Source organism: Saimiri boliviensis, chromosome 10, assembly GCF_048565385.1.
Source record: "Saimiri boliviensis isolate mSaiBol1 chromosome 10, mSaiBol1.pri, whole genome shotgun sequence".
Lineage (NCBI taxonomy): Eukaryota > Metazoa > Chordata > Mammalia > Primates > Cebidae > Saimiri > Saimiri boliviensis.
In genome coordinates this window covers 54,432,644-54,457,445 of record NC_133458.1, presented here as the reverse complement: position 1 = coordinate 54,457,445, position 24,802 = coordinate 54,432,644, and the positions used below count along the sequence as shown (strand labels likewise).

The window sequence follows — 24,802 nt, the reverse complement described above, 5'->3', positions numbered from 1 at the left end:
CTTGCTGGGCAGGGCATCCCTGAAAAAGAAAAAAAAGGCAGCAGCACAACAGAAACTCATAAATAAAGCATTAACTCCCTGGGACAGAGCACCTGGGGAAAAAAAAGCGGTTTGAGTTCTGCTGCAGAAGACCTAAACGAACCTGCCCAGCAGCTCTGAATGAACAATGGAGCTCACAGCTCAGCACTTGGGCTCCTATAAAGGTCAAACTGTCTCCTCAAGCAGCTCCCTGACCCCTGTATATCCAAAGAGTCACCTCATAAAGGAGAGATTAGATTGACATTTGGCGGGTATCCTTCTGGGACAAAGATAGCAGAAGAAGAAACTTGTAGCCACCGATACTGTTCTGCAGCTGCTGCAGGCAATCCCCAAGCAAGCAGGGCCTGGAGTGGACCTCAGCAGTCCTACAGCAGAGGGGCCAGACAGTTAGATGGAAAACTAAGAAACAGAAATAACTTCATCATCCATAAACTGGAAGTTCACTCAGAGACCCAATCTGAAAGTCAGCAACTACAAAGACGACAGGTAGATAAATCCATGAAGATGGGAAGAAATCCGTGCAAAAAGGATGAAACTACCCAAAACCAGAACACCTCTCCTCCTACAAGGAATCACAACTCCTCACCAGCAAGGGAACAAGGTTGGATGGAGAATGAGTGTGATGAAATGACTGAATCAGGCTTCAGAAGGTGGGTAGTAAGAAACTTCTGTGAGCTAAAAGAACATGTTCTAACCCAAAGCAAAGAAACTAAGAACCTTGAAAAAAGATTTGATGAAATGCTAACGAGAATGGACAACTTAGAAAGGAATATAACTGAACTGATGGGACTGAAAAACACAACATGAGAACACCGTGAAGCATGCGCAAGTTTCAACAGCCAAATTGACCAAGCAGAAGAAAGGATATCAGAGGTCAAAGATCAACTCAATGAAATAAAAGAAGAAGGCATGATTAGAGAAAAAAGGGGAAAAAGGAATGAAAAAAGTCTCCAAAAAATGTGATGCTATGTGAAAAGATCTAATCTACGTTTGATAGGTGTAACTGAATGTGACGAAGAGAGTGAATCCAAGCTGGAAAATACTCTTCAGGATATTATCCAGGAAAACTTCCCCAACCTAGCAAGGCAGACCAATATTCAAATCCAGGAAATGCAGAGAACACCACAAAGATATCCCTCAAGAAGAGCAACCCCAAGGCACATAATCATCAGATTCACCAGGGTTGAAATGAAGGAGAAAATGCTAAGGGCAGCCTGAGAGAAAGGTCAGGTTATCCACAAAGGGAAGCCCATCAGACTCACAGCAGATCTCTCAGCAGAAACCCTACAAGCCAGAAGAGAGTGAGGGCCAATATTCAACATCCTTAAAGAAAAGAACTTTCAACACAGAATTTCATATCCAGCCAAACTAAGCTTCATAAGTGAAGGAAAAATAAAACCCTTTGCAAACAAGCAAGTACTCAGAGATTTCGTTACCACCAGGACTGCTTTACAAGAGCTCCTGAAAGAGGATCTACACATATAAAGGAACAACCAGTACCAGCCACTCCAAAAACATGCCAAATGGTAAACAGCATCAACATAATCAAGAATCTGCATGAACTAATGGGCAAAACAGCCAGCTAACACCAAAATGGCAGTATCAAATTCACACATAACAATATTAACCCTAAATGTAAATGCACTAAATGCCCCAATCAAAAGACACACACTGACAAATTGGATAAAAAGCCAAAACCCATCAGTGTGCTGTATCCAGGAAACACATCTCACATGCAAGGATACACAAAGGCTCAAACTAAAGGGATGGAGGAAGATTTACCAAGCAAATGGAGAGCAGAAAAAAGCAGGAGTTACAATTCTCATCTCTGATAAATAGACTTTAAAGCAACAAAGATCAAAAGAGACAAAGAAGGACATTACATAATGGTAAAGATCAATGCAACAAGAAGAGTTAACGATCCTAAATATATACACACCCAATACAGGAGCACCCAGATACATAAGGCAAGTTCTTAATGACTTACACAGAGACTTAGATTCCCACACAATAATAGTGGGAGACTTTAACACCCCATTGTCAATATCAGACAGATCAACGAGACAGAAAATTAACAAGGATATCCAGGACTTGAACTCAGAACTGGAACAAGCAAACCTAATAAACATTTACAGAACTCTCCACCCCAAATCCAGAGAATATGCATGCTTCTCAGCACCACATCACACCTACTCTAAAACTGACCACATAATTGGAAGTAAATCATTCCTCAGCAAATGCAAAAGAATGGAATCATAACGAACAATATCTCACACCACAGTGCAATCAAGATAGAACTCAGAATTCAAAAACTAACTCAGAACTGCACAGCTTCATGGAAACTGAACAACTTGCTCTTGAATGTTGACTGGATAAACAATAAAATGAAGGCAGAAATAAAGATGTTCTTCGAAACCAACAAGAATGAAGAACACAACATACCAGAATCTCTGGGACACATTTAAAGCAGTCTCTAGGGGAAAATATATAGCAATAAATGCCCACATGAGAAGCAAGGAGAGGTCTAAAATCGATACCTATCGTCAAAATTGAAAGAGCTAGAGGAGCGAGATCAAAAAAACTCAAAACCTAGCAGAAGACAAGAAATAGCTAAGATCAGAACACAACTGAAAGAGATAGAGACACAAAAAACCCTTCAAAAAAATCAATAAATCCAGGAGCTGGTTTTTCAAAAAGATCAACAAAATAGACCACTAGCCAGATTAATAAAAAAGAAAAGAGAGAATAACCAAACAGATGCAATAAAAAATGATAAAGGGGGTATCACTACAGATTCCACAGAAATTCAAACCATCATTAGAGATTACTACAAACAACTCTATGCACATAAACTAGTAAACCTGGAAGAAATGGATAAATTCCTGGACACTGGCATCCTCCCAGGCTTAAACCAGGAAGAAGCCAAAACCTTGAACAGACCCATAACAAGGTCTGAAGTTGAGGCAGCAAATAAAAGCCTACCAACCAAAAAAAGTGCAGGTCCAGATGGGTTCACAGCCAAATTCTACCAGACATACAAAGAGGAGCTGGTACCATTCCTTCTGAAACTATTCCAAATCACCCAAAAAGAGGGAATTCTTCCCAAATCATTTTATGAGACAAACATCATCCTGATACCAAAACCTGGTAGAGACTCAACAAGGAAAGAAAACTTCAGGTCAATATCCATGATGAACATAGATGCAAAAATCTTCAATAAAATACTGGCAAGCTGATTGCAACAGCACATCAAAAAGCTTATCCACCATGATCAAGTACGCTTCATCCCGGGGATGCAAGGCTGGTTCAACATACGCAAGTCTATAAACATAAATTCATCACATAAACAGAACCAAAGACAAAAACCACATGATTATCTCAATTGATGCAGAGAAACCCTTTGACAAAATTCAACAGCCCTTTATGTTAAAACCCTCAATAAACTAGGTATTGACGGAACATATCTCAAAATAATAAAAGCTATTTACGACAAACCAACAGTCAATATCATATTGAATGGGCAAAAACCGGAAGCATTCCCTTTGAAATCTGGCACTAGACAAGGATGCCTTCTCTCACCAATCCTATTCAATATAGTACTGGAAGTTCTAGCCAGAGCAATCAGGCAAGAAAAAGAAATAAAAAGTATTCAAACAGGAAAGGAGGAAGTCAAATTGTCTCTATTTGCAGACGACATGATTGTATATCTAGAAGACCCCATTGTCTCAGCCCAAAATCTCCTGAAACTGATAAGCAACTTCAGCAAAGTCTCAGCATACAAAATCAATGTGCAAAAATCACAAGCATTCCTATACACCAATAACAGACTTAAAGAGAGCCAAATCAAAAACGAACTGCCATTCACAATTGCTACAAAGAGAATAAAATACCTAGGAATACAACTAACAAGGAACGCAAAGGACCTCTTCAAGGAGAACTACAAGCCACTGCTCAACGAAGTAAGAGAGGACACAAACAGATGGAGACACATTCCATGTTCATGGTTAGGAAGAATCAGTCTGGTGAAAATGACCATACTGCCCAAAGCAATTTACAGATTCAACGCTACCCCCATCAAGCTAACAATGACCTTTTTCACAGAACTGGAAAAAAAAAACACCTTAAACTTCATATGGAACCAAAAGAGAGCCTGCAGAGCCAAGTCAATTCTAAGCAAAAAGAATAAAGCAGGAGGCATCACACTATTGGACTTCAAACTGTACTACAAGGCTACATTAATCAAAACACCATAGTAGTGGTACCAAAACAGAGATGTAGACCAATGAAACAGAACAGAGGCCTCGGAGGCAACGCAACCTATCTACAACCATCTGATCTTTGACAAACCTCACAAAAACAAGCAATGGGGAAAGAAGTCCCCGTTTAATAAATGGTGTTGGGAAAACTGGCTAGCCATGTGAAGAAAGCAGAAACTGGACCCCTTCCTGACACCTTACACTAAAATTAACTCCAGATGGATTAAAGACTTAAACATAAGACCTAATACCATAAAAACTCTAGAAGAAAATCTAGGCAAAACCATTCAGGACATAGGTGTAGGCAAGGACTTTATGACCAAAACACCAAAAGCATTGGCAACAAAAGTCAAAATAGACAAATGGGACCTAATCAAATTCCACAGCTTCTGCACGGCAAAAGAAACAGTCATTAGACTGAATCAGCAACCAACAGAATGGGAAAAAATTTTTGCAGTTTACCCATCTGACAAAGGGCTGATACCCAGAATTTACGAAGAACTAAAATTGGTTTCAAGAAAAATACAAACAAGCCCATTCAAAAGTGGGCAAAGGATATGAACAGACACTTTACAAAAGAAGACATACATGAGACCAACAAACATATGAAAAAATGCTCATCATCACTGGTAATCAGAGAAATGCAAATCAAAACTACATTGAGATACCATCTCATGCCAGTTAGAATGGTGTTCATTAAAAAATCCAGAGACAACAGATGCTGGAGAGGATGTGGAGAAATAGGAACACTTTTACACTGTTGGTGGGAGTGTAAATTAATTCAACCACTGTGGAAGACAGTGTGGCAATTCCTCAAGGACCAAGAAATAGAAATTCCATTTGACCCAGCAATCCCATTACTGGGTATATATCCAAAGGATTATAAATCGTTCTACTATAAGGACACGTGCACACAAATGTTCACTGCAGCACTGTTTACAACAGCAAAGACCTGGAACCAACCCAAATACCCATTGATGATAGACTGGACAGGGAAAATGTGGCACATATAGACCATGGAATACTATGCAGCCATAAAAAACAATGAGTTTGTGTCCTTTGTAGGGACATGGATGAACCTGGAAACCATCATTTTCAGCAAACTGACACAAGAGCAGAAAATCAACCACCACATGTTCTCACTCACAGGCGGGTGTTGAACAATGAGAACACATGGACACAGGGAGGGGAGCACTACACACTGGGGTCTGTTGGGGGGAAATAGGGGAGGGACAGTGGGGGGTGGGGAGTTGGGGAGAGATAGCATGGGGAGAAATGCCAGATACAGGTGATGGGGAAGAAGGCAGCAAATCACACTGCCACGTGTGTACCTATGCAACAATCTTGCATGTTCTTCACATGTACCCCAAAACCTAAAATGCAATAAAACAAAATTTAAAAAAAATAAAAATAAAAATAAAAAATATTACTTAAAATAAATGTCTTATTTAAAATAAAATACAACATTTTATTTTTAGAGACAGGGTCTCTCTAGTCACCAGACTAGAGTGCAGTGGCTCGATCATACATAGCTGACTGTACCATCAAACTCCTGGGCTCAAGCGACTGTCTGGCCTTCGCTTCCCCAGTTGCTGGACTAAAGTTGCATGCCACCAAATTGGGCTATTTTTACAATTTTTTTTGTAGAGACCAATGGGGTCTCACTATGCTGCCCAGGCTGATCTTGAACTACTGTCCTCAAGCAATCTTCCTACCTCCGCCTCCCAAAGTGCTGGCATTATAGGCATGAGCCACTGTGCCTGACCCTAAAGAGTTTCTAATTTTTTTAAGGTAATTTATATAAATCTCCTCAGTCCCTCATATTATTATTCCATTCCAACAACCTTGTGTCATTCTCTGCTGCTTACAAAATAAAATCCATGAGTATTACATTTAGACTCTCTACAATCTGATCCTATTATCCAACATTATTGCTCATCATCTTCTTATACATCCTGTTTCAACCATCCCATACTTCCATCATTTTTCTACCTCTGTGCCAAAATTAACACTTCTCTAAAACAGGGAAGCATTAGATTCTCTTAAGGAGCATGCAGCCTAGATCCCTCACATGCACAGTTCAGAATAGGGTTCACACTCTTATGAGAATCTAATACTGCTGCTGATCTGACAGGAGGTGGAGCTTAGGTGGTAATGCAAGTGATGGGGAGCAGCTGTAAATGCAGGGGAAGCTTCGCTCACTTGTCCACCGCTTACCTCCTATTGTGCAGCCCAGTACCTACCAGGCTACAGACCAGCTGGTTGGGGACCCCGTCTTACTGTACCTAATTTATAAAATAAACTTTACCATAGGTATGTATATATAGGAAAGAACATAGCATATACAAGTTTGGTACTATCTGTGGCTTCAGGCTTCCATTGGGGACCTTAGAATATAACCCCCACAGATAAGGGGGACTGCTATATACTTAATATATTGTTTTATATAGACTTTAGTTATTTATCTGTATGTGCCCCCACCTCCCACTCATAAGTTTTTTGAGTGCAGTCCAATGTCTTTATTACCTTTGAATTTTCCTAAAACTTTTTGCCTACATTAAACACAAATGTTTACAAACCAAATTAAAATGTTGCCAACCAAAATACAACCACAGATGAATTAATTTAAGGGCTAAAATTGAAAACTCTACCTGTCTAACTCCTGTACTCCCCCAACATACACATAAACAAACATACTCTTTCATAACATTAAAAGCTACAAATATATCATGAAGTATAATAAATATGGTTGGTTTATTTACTGACATGCCACTCAATCACCAATATGTAAGATTTTAAAAGTCTTAAATATTGCAGATCTAAATGGCCCAATGAAAATAAATTAAAGTCTAGTCTAACACGACTCCTAAATGTTAAAGTTAAATATAACTCAGTTGCCTTCTCCACAATTAAAACAAGAAATTTTTAGACTTTGACAACTGGGAACGAAGCTTCTCTGCCCTTAAAAGGGTAATAAATGCTAAGGTTCAAATCACATCTTTCATACTCATACAAAAGCTAAACAAAAAGAATGAAATCTTCTACTAGTTTCAGGGCTCCTACTTCGTAATCATGTGTCCTGTAAGTTATTACAACTTACTGGAACAATTTTAATTCTTCATCTGGAATGAGGATAATATTTCATGGAAACATTTGGAAGAATAAACACCACACGTTTTACGCTCAAAGTTTTAATTTTAAACAAAATGCAAAATCAGATCTAATAAACAGTTATACATTTTCTATTATACCAGTCATAAATTTGAAATTTTTATTTTCCTTAATGTAACCAATGCATAGCCTGTGTACTTTGGGCTAGAAGATTATATATAATCTAAGAAGAAAAAACTAGAGGCAAGTAACAGCTCTTTAAACCTGCATTAATAAAAGTATTTTGTGCTGTTAGAAAATCTAAGTGAATCCCTATAGTTATAAACTCTTTGTTAGGAGACAGTCTCCCTCTGCCACACAGGCTGGAGTGCAATGGTGAAATGACAGTTCACTGTAGCCTCAAACTCCTGGGCTCAAGTATTTCTCCATCTCAGCCTCTCAAGTAGCTGGGACTACAGGTGGACACCATAGCACCTGGCTAATATTTTTTATTTTTTAACTTTTTGTGGGGCCAGATCTTACTGTGTTGTCCAGGCTGGTCTCAAACTCCTGACTTCGAATCATCCTCCTGCCCTGGCATCCCAAAGTGCTAGATTTACAGGTGTGAATCAGCACAATCAGCCTGAAGTTATAATTTTTTTATTTGTATTTTTTAAAATTTTTTTGAGACAGAGTCTCACTCTGTCGCCCAGGCTGGAGTGCAGTGGTACAATCTTGGCTCACTGCAACTGCCAGTTTCAAGTAATTCTCATGCCTCAGCCTCCCGAGTAGCTGGGATTAAAGGCACATGCCACCACGCTCAGCTAATTTTTTTTATTTTTAGCAAATAGTACTTTTATAAATTTTGTATTTTGTATTTTTAGGGTTTCACCATGTTGGCCAGGCTGGTCTTGAACTCTCGATCTCAAGTGATTTGCCAACTTCAGCCTCCCAAAGTGCTGGGATTACAGGCGTGACCCATCGTGCCTAGGCTACAATTACAATCTTGATACCACAAAGCTCTCTGCAGAATTTCCTGATGTGTACAATCAACTCATCTGATATGTCTCTTAAAGCTAACTTTTTAAATTTCAGTGTTTCTTAACTTTAGTACTATTACTACCAACCAAAGTACCAACACAGATGAATTTAATTTACTATTTACTTACTCTACCATTCCTTGAACATTCTTTGGGTTTTGTTGTTGCTGTTGTTTTATTAAGTACTTAAAGTTCCATTCAATATCCAATTATAATGTATTGGCTTTTTGTTTTATTTGACTGCTGTGCTGCTTAGAAAACTCAGTAAAGAAATATGACTCATTTAAATGTTTAACTTCCTCATTTACTCACAACAAAGTTTTACCACCAACCTCTCAACTTTAACATGGACATATTATTACTGACCTTCAGTAGAAATATTCTAAATTTGTGTTCCAGGTATTCCTTATCAAAATAATAATGCACTAAATGATATCTAAATGGCTTAAAGAGTTAACTAAATGGCTTAAAGAGTTAACAGACCTTGAAATGACTTAATTTAGAGGCTAAAATTTGCTAACAATACATCCTCATCAAAAATGCTATTGAGGCTGGGCATGGTGGCTCATGCCAATAATCCCTGCACTTTGAGAGGCTGAGGCAGGCAGACTACGAGGTCAGGAGTTCAAGACCAGCCTGGCCAACATGGCGAAACTCCATCTCTACTAAAAATACAAAAATTAGCCGGGCATGGTGGCATGCACCTGTAATCCCAGCTATTCAAGAGGGTGAGGCAGGAGAAGTGCTTGAACCCAGGAGGCAGAGGTTGCAGTAAGCCAAAAGCATGCCATTGCACTCCAGCCCGGGCAAAAGACAAAAGACTCTGTCTCGGAGAAAATAATGCAATTGAATAAAACTTGGACATTGCTTTAGAGATGTTTCAGCCACTATCTAATCATTTAACAAAAATATTTACTGAACCTTTACTAATACTGCACAATAATCGAGGCTAAGGATACAACAGGGAACAAGAAACAAGATGGCTGCTCTAATGAAACTTACACTGCATAGAGAAGATATAAAATAATCAAGATTTGTGTTGAGGAAGTACCATAAACAAACAGGGAAATGACTGGGACTGGATGGAATACCTTTGGAAAGAAAGGATGGCTAACGAGGTCCCCTCCGCAATATATAAATTGAGATCAGAAGGATAACAGCCTGCTATACTAAGAATTAAGGAAAGGACATTCTAGGCAGCAGGAAGAGCAAACACAAAGACCTTGGGACACAAATGACAGTGGTTCACGATGAAGTGTAAGGAGACAGGAGCCATCAGGTCGTAAATGCCACAGCAAGTAATTCTGCTATAAATAAAACAGAAAGTAATTTAAGTGATCCTGGCAGAGCAGTAACCATCTAATTTCCAAAAGACCATTCTTAGGAAAAGGATTGAAAGGCTCAGAGTGGAAGTCATGAGGCTAGTTAACAAAGTATTATCATAGTCCCATACAAAAGATGAGGATATAGTGGGCTATGAGGCAAGCAGTAGAGATGGACTAGTGGTAGTTTTGAGTCATATGTATGGGCAAAATCAAATCTAGGAATAGACTGGGATGAAGCAGGTTGAAGGAGGGATTAAGAAGAAAAGTATCGAGGTTTTTGGTTTGAACCATTTTCTGAGACCAAAAAAAAGGAATGCTTATTTAGTTTGGGGCCTGTTAAGTTGACAATAGCTATAAGACATAAAAATAAAGAAGTCGAAGAAGGCATAATCTCAACAGAGGAGTATAAGTTTTATTTATTTATTTATTTATTTATTTATTTATTTTTAAGACAGGGTCTCACTTTGTCACCCAAGCTGAAGTGCAGTGGAGCAGTCATGGCTCACTGCAGCCTGGACCTCATCAGCTCAAGCAGTCCTCCTGCCTCAGTGTCCCAAGTAGCCAGGACTACAGGTGCACACCAACATGTCAGCTAATTTTTTTTTTCCATACTATATTGCCCAGACTGGTCTTGAACTCCTGGGCTCAAGCGATCCTCCCACCTCAGTCTAACAAAGTGCAGGGATTACAGGCACCATTCCCAGGTAAGATTTTCCGTTAAGGTGAAGAATAATAAAGAATATTATTTCAAAATCAATATGCAAAAACGACAAGCATTCCTATACACCAATAACAGACTTAAAGAGAGCCAAATCCAGAATGAACTGCCATTCACAATTGCTACAAAGAGAATAAAATATCTAGAAATACAACTATCAGAGGATGTAAAAGACCTCTTCAAGGAGAACTACAAACCACTGCTCAACAAAATAAGAGACGACACAAACAGATGGAGAAACATTCCATGCTCATGGTTAGGAAAAATCAATATTGTGAAAATGGCCATACTGCACAAAGTACTTTACAGATTCAACACTATCCTAATCAAGCTACCTATAATCTTCTTCACAGAACTGGAAAAAACCACCTTAAACTTCATATGGAACCAAAAGAGAGTCTGCATAACCAAGTCAATTCTAAGCAAAAAGAACAAAGCGGGAGGCATCACACTACCGGACTTAAATTACACTACAAGGCTATAGTAATCAAAACAGCATGGTACTGGTATCAAAACAGAGATATAGACCAATGGAACAGAACACAGGCCTCAGAGGTAATGCCACACACCTACAACCATCTGATCTTTGACAAACCTCACAAAAACAAGCAATGGGGAAAGAAGTCCCTGTTAATAAATGGTGTTGGGAAAACTGGCTAGCCATGTGAAAAAAGCAGAAACTGGACCCCTTCCTGACACCTTACACTAAAATTAACTCCAGATGGATTAAAGACTTAAACATAAGACCTAACACAAGCCGGGCGTGGTGGCTCACACCTGTAATCCCAGCACTTTGGGAGGCCGAGGCGGGTGGATCACGAGGTCAAGAGATCGAGACCATCCTGGTCAACATGGTGAAACCCCGTCTCTACTAAAAATACAAAAAATTAGCTGGGCATGCTGGCGCGTGCCTGTAATCCCAGCTACTCAGGAGGCTGAGGCAGGAGAACTGCCTGAACCCAGGGGGCGGAGGTTGCGGTGAACCAAAATCACGTCACTGCACTCTAGCCTGGGTAACAAGAGCGAAACTCCGTCTCAAAAAAAAAAAAAAAAAGACCTAACACAGTAAAAATCCTAGAAGAAAACCTAGACAAAACCATTAAGGACACAGGCACAGGTAAGGACTTCATGACTAAAAGACCAAAAGCATTGGCAACAGAAGTCAAAATAGAAAAATGGGACCTAATTAAACTCCAGAGCTCCTGCACAGCAAAAGAAACAATCATTAGAGTGAATCAGCAACCAACAGAGTGGGAAAAAATTTTTGCAATCTACCCATCTGAAAAAGGGCTAATATCCAGAATTTACAAACAATTAAAACAGATTTACAAGAGAAAAACAAGCCAATTCAAAAGCCGGAAAAGGACATGAACAGACACTTTACAAAAGAAGACATACATGAGGCCAACAAACATGAAAAAATGCTCATCATCACTGGTCATTAGAGAAATGCAAATCAAAACTACATTGAGATACCATCTCACACCAGTTAGAATGGTGATAATTAAAAAATATGGAGACAATAGATGCTGGAGATGGTGGAGAAACAGGAACACTTTTACACTGTTGGTGGGAGTGTAAATTAGTTCAACCATTGTGGAAGACAGTGTGGCGATTCCTCAAGGACCTGGAAACAGAAATTCCATTTGACCCGGCAATCCCATTACTGGGTATATATGCAAAAGATTATAAGGCATTCTATTATAAGGACACATGCACACGAATGTTCATTGCAGCACTGTTTACAATAGCAAAGACTTGGAACCAACCCAAATGCCCATCGATGATAGACTGGACAGGGAAAATGTGGCACATATACACCACATTTGGTGTATATGTGTATATGGAATACTATGCAGCCATAAAAAACTATTGAGTTCTCGTCCTTTGTAGGGACGTGGATGAACCTGGAAACCATCATTCTCAGCAAACTGACACAAGAACAGAAAATCAAACACCACATGTTCTCACTCATAGGCAGGTGTTGAACAATCAGAACACATGGACGCAGTGAGGGAAGCATCACACACTGGGGTATGTGGTGGGGGAACTAGGAGAGGGACAGTGGGGGATGGGGAGTTGGGGAGGGATAACATGGGGAGACATGTCAGATCTAAGTGATGGGGAGGAAGGCAGCAAACGACATTGCCATGTATATATCTATGCAAAGAATCTTGCATGTTCTTCACATATACCCCAAAACCTAAAACACAATATATATTTTTAAAAAAGAACAATATGATTTCATTTTACCAAATAAATAAGCAAATCTCTATTGGCCTGATACAGCAGAGAACAGACCTAGATAGATATACCTCTGCAAATCTTTGAAGAGGTAAGGGATGAGGGATAGCTAGAACTGAACAGAGAAAGAAAAGCAATCATGTTTTATAACCTTTTGAATATCTTGCATTTATTAAGATGAGCACGTATTCCCTTTTTTATTTAAAAACATTAAATGTAGGCTGGGCATTGTGGCTGACTCCTGGAATCCCAGCACTTTGGGAGGCCAAGGTAGGCAGATCACTTGAGGTCAGGAGTTTGAGACCAGCCTAACCAATACAGTGAAACCCTGTCTCTACTAAAAAAAAAATACAAAAATTAGCCAGGCATGGTGGCTGGTGCCTGTAATCCTAGCTGCTTGGGAGGCTAAGGCAGAAGGATGGCTTGAATCTGGGAGGAGGAGACAGTGAGCCAAGGTCACACCACTGCACGAGACTCTGTCTCAAAAAAAAACACAAAGTTTAATTTTCCATGACCTCTAAGAAAATGAAAACTGGAAGAAATCATGAATTTCAGATGTCTTGCCACAAGGGTTATTTAGGTCTTAAAAGATCCTCCTAACATTTAGGAAAAAAGTTTCCTTAGCTTGTAGAGCCATCAAAACAAAAGAAAAAAGGGACAAAAATCATTCTTTAATAAACCCCATGCTTTTAACTTTTTATCTACCTGTTCAACTTTACATTGTATCCTTGACTTCCTGATATGAAAGTTGACATAATTAACATGCTTATACTTCTCCAAAGATTGAACATTTAGATTTTACTCCACAGCCACCATTCTCAAAGTTCTTCCATTTTCTTCTATATTTAAATGGATTTGATGACTCCTGATTCTTTCAAGATGGCTTTGCCATACCTGAAGTCATTACTGTTTAATTTTGTTTCATTTAAAGTTGATTTGATTTAATCATCAAGCAGTATTTTTCAAGAAAATCTCAGGAGTGCTATATTCTCTGTGCTCTTACATGTTAGAGAACATCTGCTCGCTTCCTATGTATTTGATTAACCATGCCACTTGGTTGGCATGGTAGAGACTGCTAATTGACTCCCATTATTCCATCATCCTCTTTGAAAGTTGTGCTGGCACACTGTTGCCCAAAATAAAGACCTTTCCTAACCTTTCTTGCAGCTAGGTGTGGCCAAAACTTAAGTTCTGCTCCAAACACCACCAAAAGTATTGGGTAGTACTTGCAGCTGGGAAAAGCACTTTAGTTCTTTCTCCCCTCCCTTTTCCTGCTCCTTTCAATGCTATTTTAATGACTACATCTCCAGCAGCCTCCATAGACAGTGACATGGAGACTAGAAACAGGTGTGTTCATAGATAGGGAAGATCCTGGGTTTCCTTGGGTGAAGCTATCGTACTAGTTGTAGACTATTTCCATACGTCTTATATCCAAGATTATAAATACTTATAGTTTAAGCTACTGTTATTGGCAGCCAAAATAAATTTAACTGAACTGTTGGGTATAATATTCTTGGTTCACAAATTCCTACTGTTGAAACTTTGTAAACATTTTTCCATCATCTTCTGGAACTGACCATAACTGAGAAGTTAAAATTCAGCTATCTTGAATTTTTTTCTCTTTATATAGGTCATATTTTTCTCTTTTTGGCCAGGGTACCAAAATAATTCTGTCTCTGGTTTTTTTTTTTTTTTTTTTTTTTTTTTTTTTTTTTTTTTTGAGACAGAGTTTTGCTTTTGTTGCCCCAGGCTGGAGTGCAATAAATAGCACAATATCGGCTCCCTGCAACCTCCACCTCCTGAGTTCAAGATTCTCCTGCCTCAGCCTCTCGAGTAGCTGGAATTACAGGCATGCACCATCACGCATGGCTAATTTTGCATTTTTAATAGAGGCAGGGCTTCTCCATATTGGTCAGACTGGTCTTGAACTCCTGACCTCAGGTGATCCACCTGCCTCGGCCTCCCAAAGTGCTGGGATTACAGACATGAGCGACCACACCTGGACTTCTTTCCTTATTTTTGAAGTTAAAAATTACTAGAATATGGTCAATTTTAATCATTTCATTTTTTTTTCTAGTATTTATTGTGACTGTCAATCTGCAAATACACATTTCATTTCAAAAACTTTGGTCTGGATTTTATATATGAGTACTTTTTCTGTTCCATTTGTTGAAGTCTCTATTTTAGGAATACCAGCTATTCTTACCAAGGACGATCTTTTCAGAGTCATTTCTTTCCTTTATTTTTATCCTATATTTGTAGAGTCGCCACACTATTTTTTTAATCACGTTTAATATAGAAACTGCTATCCTCAACTCCTATTTATTTTTTTCTGAGACAGTCTTGCTCTGTCGCCGGGCTGGAGTGCTATGGCGCAATCTCGGTTCACTGCAACCTCTGCCTCACCTCCCAGATTCAAGTGATTCTCCTGCCTCAGCCTCCTGAGTAGCTAGGATTACAGGCAAGCGCCACCATGCCTGGCTAATTTCTGTAGTTTTTTAGTAGAGAGAGGCAGGGTTTCACCACGTTGGCCAGGATGGTCTTGATCTCCTGACCTCGAGATCTGCCCACCCTGGTCTCCCAAAGTGCTGGGATTATAGGCATGAGCCACTGTGCTCAGCCTACTCCTATTTACTGCGATATCCAAGATTCTCCTCTTCAACCCCTAACACCTTTCTCTTCTTACTTGAGGCCATTTTTACTTTTGTGTACACATTTATATACACACACACAAATTTCAGTTTGAGAATTAGGAACTTCTCTTAATCTACTTTTCCATAATCCAACAAAAAGGAAGTGCTAAAAATGGACTGAGCACAGGCATTGCTTAAGTGTCCTTAATTGTCCTGTATCAAGACTGATCTCCCTAGTCAGGGAGCTAGCCTGCCTTCATGGACTTTGTGCTTCTTGCCCTTAACTCAAGAGTACCATACAAAATGGCAATGCTTGCTGCCTCCGCTGAGGCTCAGCACTGGTATGTAGGGTCTTCTCAAGGATTTTTCCTTGACTTTTTGCTTCCTATTTACCTCCTAGGTCTACTTCTCTAAAAGTATGAATGAGATACTGCAATATTTTGTAGGCTTCCTCTTTCCTTAGTCTTGTTTTTGGGATATGGGCCTGGGATTAGAAGCCCTGTCATATACAACCAGTATCTTCTCATTCTTTCTTTACCTTCTACTTTTTGAAGTATTTGGTAAAAGGCTACAGATACCCCTTTTTTGTCTGCTTCTTTCCATTTTTGCCTTTTTTCTCCCATCCACCATCTACTCTTTCCTTCCTTAATTTGGTTTTATTGAAAACAAAGTCTGTGACTGCACTTCATCTTCACTCAGAAATCCCTTATTTTTTAAATACATAACCTTTTACATTACTGACTCAATTAAAAAGTAAAATTTATTTGGGAGGCTGAGGCAGGCAGATCACAATGTCAGGAGTTCAAGACCAGCCTGGCCACCATGGTGAAACCACATCTCTATTAAAAATACAAAAATTACAAAAATTAGCCAGGCATGGTGGTACACACCTATAATCCCAGCTACTCAGGAGGCTGAGGCAGGAGAATTGCTGGAACCCAGGAGGTGGAGGTTGCAGAGAGACAAGACCACACTACTGCACTCCAGCCTAAAAGTAAAATTTAAATATTCTAAAACAAGGTTCTAAACTAACAACAGCTGCACTGTTACTTCTGCTATTTCTAACAAAAGGAAGTAAAGGGAAGAGACACCCAGTTTCATTTCTTTTTATAAACTCAAGATACTAAGCAAAAAATACAAGACCATAAACTAAGCTCTTCTATGAATTGGTTACAACAATCTCCAAGAAAAAAAAAATGTATTTTCCCTCCTCAAATCTACTCATCTTTTACTATCTGCTCAATTTTCCAACAAAGAACTCCAGAATCTTATTTCTTCCCCTTTCCAAACTCCCACTACTATCAATTCTATACCTGGTACACAGAAACCACTCAATAATTATGAAGGAATAAATAAACATAACCTATTTGTCATACCTCCAAATCGCTCTCGTATGATCCCTCTCTGGCCCCACTACCATACACCTGGTACAAGCTGATATCTAATACCAGGACTACACTAACGATCTATTATTGTTGCTTTACTTTTACCACTTATCTTTGTAAAATACTAATCTCATCACTTAAAAATCTCTAGTCTCCTACTGCTGAAACAAAGAGTTTAATCAACACTACATTCAAGACCCTTCTTATACAATTTGACCACAGATTTACTATTTCTCCAGTCAGTAGCATCCATCATCTCTACTTTGTTCCACACAGGATCAATTACCTGCCCTCCCCAACCTCCCATCCATATACATACCTTACATTCTAGCTACACAGGTTCACAAATATACCATGTACTTTCATGCCTGTCATCTACTCCAGTTAATATTCCTTGTCTAAAATAACTTTCTCTTTATTCTGATCTATTTGAAAAGTTACCTCAGTTCCTTCTAAGGAAATTAAATTGTGGAAACATATAAGCTACAGTGTTCACATAACTCTACTACTTAATGAATAATTTAAGATTTAACTATTTTTAATTTCAGAGGGTGACATCAATAAGATGACTGACTAGAGACACCTGGCACTCATCCCCCTCATAAGAACCTAGGCATAAAATAAATAGCTAAGATTCATCTTGAGTGTCAATGGGAGAGTGCTGGAGTGCAGCAAGAAACTGGAGATGCATGTGCGGAGACTGGAAGTCCATAAGGGCAGCATGGAGGTACCTGGCCACTGCAGCCCTGTCTCCCCAGCCCAGACTGGATCAGCCCAGAGGCAGAAGGGACTTCCCATTTTAGGGAAAAGGTAAGCAGAAAATCCCTACCAGCCCCTCACCACCAATGCAAACACCTACAGTCCTTACTACAGGAGAATCCCACAGTCCTTGCAAGACCCAGAGCCAGTTTGGAGAGCTGCCAAAAATTCATGCCGCTCCACTCCCCCAGATTAGGAGCATAAGGTGCCCACTCCCCTGCCCAACCCATCCACTCCCTTTGAGACAAGTTGCTGCAGCATGGTGCCATCTTGAGACCAAAGCCACCTATGGAGCACACCCTGCTCCGGAGGCTAGTAGCCACTGTCCCTCTCTAGCACTGGGGCTCCATCTTTATTCCACCAAATCCACAAGGGCGACTGAACACCACAATCCCAACTATACATAGCTTGTGCCCAGGACTGGCTGTGACTCCAGTGCTGCAAAGCAGGGAAGCCAACCTCCCTTTTCCACCACTCCCCAGAACCCTGCTGCCATTGCCACACTTCCAGCCAGAGGAATAGTCTGGCAGTCCCATCCAAGGCAAACCTACCTTTAAGGCAGTGAAAACCGCTACATGCCCTCTAGGTGAGAGAGAGCCCCCTAAGTTTCTAAGCAGCTGATACACCCCTTGGGCTGGCAGAGAGGCTACACAGCTGCACTCAGGTCCTGAGAAACAGCCCTACAGCACTTCCCAACTGCAGACATGCCCTTAGCTCTCCACCACAATGAAGGTCTAAGAAACAGTCCTGTCCCTGGGCACAGTAGGCTTCCCCTGGTAGGCATATCCTCAGGCCATCCAGGCAGCCATAAGCCCATGACTGGACCTGAGAAACAGGCCTGTGGGCCACCTCTGGCAAACATGTCACCTGTGGGCCTACGGAGGGCTCACTCCTGAGCCACACCCCTGAGTCAGCCAAGCAGCTTTGCGCCTGCATCCCAAACCTGAGAAACAGTCCTGTAGATCACCCATAGTAGATAGATTCATTCCCAGGCTGGCTGAGCAGCCCTGTGCCTGCTCCTGGGCTATGAAACAGCTCCATATGGGGCATCTTGAACACCAGCCAAGAGGTTGTGAAGCCATGTCAAGGGCCTGAGAAACATCCCTGAGGGCCTTCTACGGTGGACACACTCCTGAGCTCCCCAAGCAGCCTTGTACCCATGTTCCAAACCTGAAAAAGAGCCCCGCAGGCCATCTACAGCAGACATACCTACAGGCCAGCCAAGCAGAAGAGAAGGGAAAAAGTAAAGAAACATACTTAATGAAGTAACAGCTGCAAATTTCCCAAATCTTGGAAGAGAGAGATGGACATCTAGGTCCAGGAAGCTCAATGAACCTCAAACAGATGCAACGCAAATATGTCCTCTCCAAGGCAAAATATAGTCAAATTGTCGAAGTCAAACATAAAGAAATTCTAAAAGTAGCAAGAGAAAAGCATCAATTCACATATAAAGGCATTCCCATTAGACTAATAGCAGTTTTCTAAGCAGAAACCTTACAGGCCAGGAGAGAATGGGATGATATATTCAAAATAACGAAAGGCAAAAAAAAAAAAAAAAAAAAAAAAAAAAAAAAAAAAAATTTATCCAAGAATATTATATCCAGCAAAGCTACCTTTCAGAAATGAAGGAGAAATAAAATCTTTTATAGACAAGCAAAAACTAAGTAAATTCATCACTACTAAGCCAGCTTTATAAGAAATGCTCAACGGAGTCTCGCAGTTGGAAGTAAAAAGATGATAACCACCATCATCATAAAAACATAGGAAACTATAGAACTCACCAGTAGAGTTGATAAAGAGGAAAAAGAACCAAATCTTATTAGAGAAAACTACCCAACCACAAAAATAAAAAAATAAAAGGGAGAAAAACGACATAGAAAACAACCAGAGAGCTATCAATAAAATGACAGGAGAAGGCCTCACCTATCATAACAATCTTGAATGTAAAAGGATTAAATTACCCATTTAATCAAAAAGGAGACTTGACAACAGATACCACAGAAATGCTGAGACTACTATGAACAACTTGGGATGGGTGCAGTGGCTCATGTTTGTAATTCCAGTGCTTTGGGAGACTGGGGTAGGAGGATCACTTCAGTCTTGAGTCCAGGAGTTCAAGACCAGCCTGGGCGACACAGCAAAACTCTATCTCTACAAAATATATATATAAACTAGCTGGACATGGTGGTTCACACCTATAGTCCTACCACTCAGAAGGCTGCAGCAGGAGGATTGCTTGAGCCCAGAAGTTTGAGGTTACAGTGAGCTATGATCACGCCTATGCACTCTGGCATGGGAGACAGTGAGACCCTGTCTAAATAAACAAAACAGTACAAAACACACACACACACACACACACACACACACACACACACATATACACACACACAAACTATACACAAATAAATTTAAAAACCTAGAGAAACTAGATAAATTCCTGGACACACACAACGTCCCAAGATTGAACCAGGAAGAAACAGAAAACCTCAACGGACTAAGTAACCAGAATGAATCGGTAATAAATTCTCCCAAAAAAGGAAAGTTCAGGACTGAATGACTTCACAGCTGAATTTTACTGAACATTTAGGAAAGAATTAATCAATTTTTCTCAAACTATTCCAAAAAACTGAAGCAGACTGATTCTTCCTAACTCATTCTATGAGGCCAGGATAACTCTGATACCAAAACTAGACAAGAACACAACAGAAGAAAACTGCAGACCAATATATTTGACGAGCATATACATAAAAATTCTCAACAAAATAATAGCACCACAAATCTAACAACACATCAAAAAGATAATACGTCATGATTCAGGGGAATTTAGCTGAGGAATGCAAGGATGGTTCAACAAATACCAATCAATAAACATCATACATCACACCAATAGAATAAAAGACAAAAACCATATGAACATCTTAAGAGATGCAGAAAAAGCAAAAAAGCATTTGATAAAAGTCAACATTCTTTAATGATTAAAAACTCTCAAATTAGGGACAGAAATGAAGGATCTCAACATAATAAAGGGCATATATGACAACCCACAGCTAACATACTGACTAGGTAAAAACCGAAAGTGTTTCCTCTGACTACAAGAACAAGAAAAGGATGCCTACTTTCACAACTCTTATTCAACATAGTACTGAAAGTCATAGTCAGAGCAATTAGTCAAGAGAAAGAAATAATAGGCAACCAAGTTGAAAAAGAGGAAGTCAAAATGTCTATTTGCAGATGAAATAATCTTATATATAGAAAGACCTACAGACTATATTAAAAACTCTTAGAACTTATAAACAAAATCAGTACAATTGTAAGATACAGTATTAATATACACAAATCTGTAACATATCTGAACACAAACAATGAACTGGCTGAAAACGAAATAAAAAAGGTAATCTTATTTACAACAGCAATAACAACAGAATACCTAGGAATAAATTTAAACAAGAAGGTAAAAGACCTCTATGGGAAAACTATAAAATGCTGATTAAAGAAACGAAGAGGATACAAACAAAAGAAAGACATCTCATGTATATGGATCAGAAGAATAGTGTTAAAGTGACCCCATAACACAAAGAAATCTACAGTCAATGTAATCCATGCCAAAATAACAATTACATTCTTCACAGAAATAGAAAAACAATCCTAAAATACATATGGAACCACAAAAGTCTCTGAATAGCTGAAGCAACCCTGAGCAAAACAAGGAGGCATCACACCACTAGACTTCAAAATATACTACAAAGCTGTAGTAACCAAAACAGCATGGTACTGGCATAAAAACAGACATATAGATCAGTGGAACAGAATAGAGAACCCAGAAATTAATCAATCCATGTATCTACAGCTAACTGATTTTGACAAAGTGTCAAGAACACTCACTGAAGAAAGGATAGTCTCTTCAACAAATACTTCTGGAAAAACTAGATATGCAGAATAAAACTAGATGCCCATCTCCCACCCTATACAAAAATCAGCCCCAAAATGGACCAAAGATATAAACGTAAAACCCACAACTATGGCTGGGCACAGTGGCTCACGCATGTAATCCCAGCACTTTGGGAGGCTGAGGCAAGTGGATCACAAGATCAGGAGCTCAAGACCATCCTGGCTAACATGGTAAAACCTCCATCTCTACTAAAAATACAAAACATTACCTGGGCATAGTGGTACGCACTTGTAGTCCCAGCTACTTGGGAGGCTGACACAGGAGAATTGCTTGAACCTGAGTGGCAGAAGTTGCAGTGAGCTGAAATCATGCCACTACACTCCAGCCTGGGCAACAGAGCAAGACTTCATCTCAAAACAAAAACAAAAACCCAAAGCTACAAAACTACTAAAAGAAAACATAAGGGAAATGCTTCAGGGTGTTGTTCTGGGAAAAGATTTTATGAATAAGTCCTGAAAAACATAGGCAATAAAAGCAAAAATAAACTTATTTTTATAAAAATAAAAAGCTGGCCGGGCGCGGTGGCTCAAGCTTGTAATCCCAGCACTTTGGGAGGCCGAGGCGGGTGGATCACGAGGTCGAGAGATCGAGACCATCCTGGTCAACATGGTGAAACCCCGTCTCTACTAAAAATACAAAAAAATTAGCTGGGCATGGTGGTGCGTGCCTGTAATCCCAGCTACTCGGGAGGATGAGGCAGGAGAATTGCCTGAACCCAGGAGGCGGAGGTTGCCGTGAGCCGAGATCGCGCCATTGCACTCCAGCCTGGGCAACAAGAGCGAAACTCCGTCTCAAAAAAAAAATAAAATAAAAATAAAAAAATAAAAAATAAAAAAATAAAAAAATAAAAAGCTTTTACACAGCAAAAGAAACAATCAACAGAATAAAAAGATAACCTATAGACTAACAGAAAATATTTGCAAACTATTCATGGGAGAGGGAATTAATAGCCATAATAAACAAGGAACTCAAACTTTTTAACAACAAAAAACAAACAATCCAATTTAAAAATGGGCAAAAAAAATCTAAAGACTTTTCTCAAAAGAAGACACATATGTGGCCAATAAACATATTTTAAAATGCCCAATATCACTAATTGATATGGTTTCCAACCCAAATATCGTCCTAAATTGTAGTTTCCATAATTCCCGTATGTCATGGAAGGGACCTGGTGGGAGGCAACTGAATGATTGGGGATGGTTTCCCTCATGCTATGCTCGTGACAGTAGTTCTCACAAGATCTGATGGTTTTTTAAGGGGCTTCCCCCTTTGCTCGGTTCTCTTTTTTCTCTCTCCTGCTGCCATGTGAAGAAGGACGTATTTGCTTCCTCTTACCTCATGATTCTAAGTTTCCTGATGCCTCCTCAGTCATGCTCAGCTGTGAGCCAGGTAAATCTCTTTCCTTTAAAAATTACCAGGCTTCTGTATGTCTTTATTAGCAGTGTGAGAACAAACTAATACACTAATCATCAAGGAAATGCAAATCAAATCAACAGCATAATGAGATACCATCTCACCCACTTAAGATGGCTACTATAAAAAAGAAAAGAAAATGATAAATGCTAGAAAGGATGCAGAGAAAAAGGGACTCTTAAACACTTGGTAGGGATGTAAACTAGTACAGCTACTATGGAGAAGAGCATGGAGATTCCTCAAAAACTACTAACAGAACTAACATATGATCCAGCAATCTCACCACTGGAAATTTTATCCAAAGGAAAGGAAATCAGTATATTGAAGAAATATCTGCACCTCAAGTTTACTGCAGCACTATTCAAAATAGTCAAGATATGAAATCAACCTAAATGCCCAACAGATGAATGGGTAAAGAAAATGGGGTCTACAGACAGGAGAATACTGTATTGCCATAAAAAGAATCAAATCCTGTCATTCACAGCAACATGGATGGAACTGGCAGACACTATGTTAAGTGAAAAAGCCAGGAACAGAAAGTTAAGCCCTGCATGTTCTTACTCATATGTAGAAGCTAAAAAGATGATCTCATAGAAGCAAAAAGTAGAACAGAGGATACCAGAGACTGGGAAGAGCATAATGAAGGGAGCGACAGGAAGAGATATGTAAAAGATTACAAAATAACAGCTAAATAGGAAGAATAATTTCTAGTGTTCTATATACCACTGTTGGATAACTACAGTTAAAAATAACATATAATTGCAAATAGATACAAGAAATTATGTTTGAAATAACATAAATGCTAAGTACCCTGATCTAATTATATACATAACATGCATTGAAACATCATTACATACCCCTCAAATATGTACATTATGTGCCAATTAATAAAAGGTTTTTAAAATAATATAACTGAATTGAACAAAATGAAACCTCCATCTGTTCTGGACCCACGTACTACAACCAGGTAAACTATTAAAAGTTATTTCGTGACAGGCATCGTGGCTCACTCCTGTAATCCCAGCACTTTGGGAGACAGAGGCGGGCAGATCACTTGAGGTCTGGAATTCAAGACCAGCCTGGCCAACATGGCGAAACCCCATCTCTACTAAAAATACAAAAATTAGCCAGTCATGGTGGTGCACACCTGCAATCCCAGCTACTTGAGAGGCTGAGGCACAAGAATCACTTGAACCTCCTAGGAGGCAGAGGTTGCAGTCAGCCAAGATTGTGCCATTGCATTTCAACCTGGGTGACACAGCAAGACTCTGTATCAAAGGAAAAAAAAAAAAAGTTATTCCAACATATTAAAAACAACAACCAAATTTCCACAAGGAAAAAAAAAAAAAACAAGCAGAATAAACACAGGCATCTTACTTCACTCCCTTACAATATCTAACTGAAATAACAGCAAAGGCATACATACACAAGAACAGAGAGAAGGAGGGGAAAAAAACAACAAAAATTAAGCTTGAAAGAAGATATGTAACTTGTAACTGACCTAGTAGATCTGAGAAAGCAGACAGCAATAGTAGAGAAAGGAGTCTATTAACCCAATTTATGCAATAACATCAACAAGTGCCAGCGATTCATGGTTCAGGCATCCCCTGGAAATGGGATTAAAGTTAGTCTCATCTTTAGGCAGACTAGTTGAAAGATGTTAAAATAATAGATCTACTTTCTCACACCATGCCAACGAGTGACTATTTTTCTATGACACTGCAGATGTCTGGAAGTCAAACACGTGTCTCTATGAATGGTAAATAAAGTATCAATTGAAAGAGCTGAACCCGTTTGTCCCTGGGAAAGAGAAAGTGTGGAAAAGGAGCTCTAGGGCTGTTATTGCCTAAATTTTGTATAACTATCTCTGAAAACATCTATCTGTAGAACTTTGATAAAAACTACAAATTGAAAAGAGTTTAAAATTTCAATTTCCAAATAGTTATAACTT

The 24,802-nt window shown here is 39.3% G+C and overlaps 1 protein-coding gene across 7 annotated transcripts in view; it reads right to left on the bottom strand.

Moving 5' to 3' along the window:
• The window catches only part of PHTF2 (putative homeodomain transcription factor 2), a 166,928-nt gene that overhangs the window by 128,332 nt on the left and 13,794 nt on the right, over nucleotides 1–24,802 (bottom strand). The gene's annotated exons all lie outside the window — the stretch shown is intronic.